The following is a 439-nucleotide window of genomic DNA, read 5'->3' on the forward strand; positions in this document are numbered from 1 at the left end:
TAATCTCCACCTGTGTGTGTGGGTCAGTGCTAAGTCGCTTCAGTCGTGTCTGACTCTGTGTGACCCTATGGACTGTAGCTGGCCAGGCTCTTCTGTCCATGGAATTTTCCAGGCAAGAATATTGGAGTGGGTTGCCCTGGCCTTCCCCAACCAGGGATCAAACCTGCCTCTCTTGTGTCTCCTGCATTGGCAGGTGGGTTCATTACCACTAGCACCACCTGGCAGATTCTTTACCATCTGAGCCACCAGGGAAGTCCAATCTCCACCTAATCTCTCATAAATAAATACATAAACCTCTCAGTCTTTGGGATTATCACCCTTTAGTGAAGCTGCAGCCTCAGGATTAGCAACAGTTAGCAAAAGTCCAAGCCCCCAGACCTATATATGCTGTGTGGAGCTCTGACCCCAGCAGAACTACATCCCTGCCCTGGGTCCATGT

The sequence above is a fragment of the Bison bison genome, unplaced genomic scaffold (assembly GCF_000754665.1).
Source record: "Bison bison bison isolate TAMUID 2011002044 unplaced genomic scaffold, Bison_UMD1.0 scf7180017864238, whole genome shotgun sequence".
In the NCBI taxonomy this organism is placed as follows: Eukaryota; Metazoa; Chordata; class Mammalia; order Artiodactyla; family Bovidae; genus Bison; species Bison bison.